At 41.5% G+C, this 1,391-nt stretch overlaps 1 protein-coding gene across 4 annotated transcripts in view; it reads left to right on the top strand.

The window, feature by feature from the left end:
• The window catches only part of LOC120073714, a 22,307-nt gene that overhangs the window by 7,565 nt on the left and 13,351 nt on the right, over positions 1-1,391 (top strand). The window contains exon 2 of one of the 4 annotated variants that reach the window (XR_005480776.1): positions 1,336-1,391. The exons of 2 other annotated variants lie outside the window; for them this stretch is intronic. The gene's annotated coding sequence lies outside the window, so the exon portion shown is untranslated. Of the gene's footprint in view, positions 1-504; positions 672-1,335 lie in introns of those variants that run through there. One more of the 4 variants, XR_005480778.1, reaches the window with a different exon arrangement.

Below are 1,391 nucleotides of genomic sequence, written 5' to 3'. Positions count from 1 at the left end.
ATAATATGATTATATTTATTAATTAATTAATTGATTAATTATATGATAATTAATCATTTTTTTCCACGTTCGGACGTGGGTAGTGGGCAGCATTGGTTATGATAACCGATGGGTTAAAAATGAAAAAAAATTTCATTTTGAATAGTACATTCAATATTTCTTCTCCCGCCCACAAGATTTTGTGAAACGATCGCCTGAGAGCCTATACGATAGTTGCTTCTTCGTCTAAACGATCATCTACCTCGCGATATATCTAAACGATCGTATATGTTTTTCCTAAATGATCGTTTAGCATTTCCTACACGATCGTGTAGCTCCTCTATGCGCTTCTCTATGCGATAAGCACTTCTGCTATACGATAGCACTGTTTTCTCTCCCACTTGCTTATCGCCTACATGATTCGTTTGTCCTCCGTCCTCTACCAAATTCACCAAAGCCCACTTTTTGGGTTTTCACTCTGAGAATACCCGGAGCTCATTAGTGGTGGTTTCTTCCCCGTTGCAGCGTTCGTGTTCGCATTGATCGTGCTATTGCAGTCAACGTTTCCGCCGGGTGTTGGTAGATCTGTTGGAGGGATCCGCTGCGTTGGAGTTCTAAAGTTCGAAGATAGTCTTCAACTAGTATGGAACCCTTTCCCTGTTAATTATCTTGTTCTGAGCATGCCGATAATTAGATTTATTCGCATAACTGTATGTGTTGAATGTATATAATATTTATTTCGATCACGGTGAGATTGGAGCGATCTGAACACGCTCATGGAACTCTCGGTATGAAATCCTTCAATTGGTATCAGAGCCAGGTTAGCATAATCCTGCATTCTTTGCCAGAGAGCTTCCTGCACTTTGTTAGTAATGTGATTCTTAACAAAGTGAAGTATAACCTTACAACTCTCCTCAACGAGTTACAGACATATCAATCTTTACTGAAAAGTAAGAAGAGGCGGAAGGGTGAGGCAAATGTTGTTTCATCCTCCAGGACGTTCCATAGAGTTTCGACCTCAAGAACTAAGTCTGCACCTTCTGCTTCTAACTTTGTAAAGGGGAAGAAGAAAAAGGGTGGTAAGGGAAAAGGGAAGGCACCTACTAATCCACCGTCTGTCGCTCCAAGGAGGCATCCACGAGTTGCTAAAGGAAAGTGTTTCCATTGCAACTAAGATGGATACTAGAAGAGGAACTGTCCTCGGTATCTGAAAGAGAAAAAGCAGTCAAGGCTAAGGCCAAGGCCGATAAAGGTAAATATGATTTACTTGTGCTTGAAACTTGTTTAGTGGAGAATGATGATTCTACCTGGATAGTTGATTCAGGCGCCACTAACCATGTTTGTTCTTCTTTTCAGGGGATTAGATCTTGGCGACAGCTGGAGGCTGGTGAGATGACGATGCGAGTAGGCAC

This window comes from Benincasa hispida, chromosome 3, assembly GCF_009727055.1.
Source record: "Benincasa hispida cultivar B227 chromosome 3, ASM972705v1, whole genome shotgun sequence".
In the NCBI taxonomy this organism is placed as follows: Eukaryota; Viridiplantae; Streptophyta; class Magnoliopsida; order Cucurbitales; family Cucurbitaceae; genus Benincasa; species Benincasa hispida.
This window is presented reverse-complemented; position numbering and strand designations above follow the sequence as displayed.